Source organism: Procambarus clarkii, chromosome 56 (assembly GCF_040958095.1).
Source record: "Procambarus clarkii isolate CNS0578487 chromosome 56, FALCON_Pclarkii_2.0, whole genome shotgun sequence".
NCBI classification, from domain to species: Eukaryota; Metazoa; Arthropoda; class Malacostraca; order Decapoda; family Cambaridae; genus Procambarus; species Procambarus clarkii.
The window spans coordinates 32776772-32777708 of NC_091205.1; positions in this window are offsets into that span (position 1 = coordinate 32776772).

Consider the following 937-nt stretch of genomic DNA (forward strand, 5'->3'; position numbering starts at 1 on the left):
GTTATAAGGCAAATAGAACACTGGAATTTATTTATTGAAGGGGGCCTGACAGCTGAGTGGACAGCGTCCGGGATTCGTAGTCCTAAAGTTCCGGGTTAGATCAACGGCGAAGCGGAAACAAATGAACAGTTTTTCACCCTGATGCCCTGTTCACCTAGCAGTAAATAGGTACCCCAGAGTTATACAGTTGCTAGGGGCTGCTTCCTGGGGATATGTAACAAAAAGGAGGCCAGGTCGAGGACCGGGCCGCGGGACGCTAAACCCCGAAATCATCTCGAGGTAATCTTGAGCTCATCTTGATGATTTCGGGGCTTAGTGTCCCCGTGGCCCGATCCTCGACCAGGCCTTCACCCTCAGGAAGCAGCCCGTGACAGCTGACTAACAGTAGTAGGGATGGCTCCACACAGACGATATTTTTTTTCAGGTCAAATATCGTCTGTGCGGGCCATGGTTTTCAGGTTCCAAAGGGAAAATATCGTCTGTGCGGGCCAGGGTTTTCAGATTCCAATATCGTCGGTGTGAGCCAGGGTTTTCAGATTCCAATATCGTCTGTGCGGAGCCAGGGTTTTCCGGCGAATTTGGGGAGTCACAGATTTGGAATTAGGGAATTCTTATAATGAAAAATAATGGCATACGAGTTTGTTAAAGTTCTTATGAGAAAAATAATTTCCGAGACATAGAAGTTTGTTAAGGCCTTATGGGACAAATTCAAGTAACGTATGTAGCTCTTTAGGGCTTCCAGGAGAACTCTACGGACATATTTTACATGTTTTCAACATTACAAAATCGTCTATGTAAGCCTTAGTTATTCATATAAATTTAGAAAATCACCTGTGTAAGTCATGGTTTTCAGGGTTTCGTACATCACACCCCCCTCCCTCCCCCCTTACCTCGCAATCTCTCGCGTCACCTTTATTTACCTTACGCCCGGCCAGCC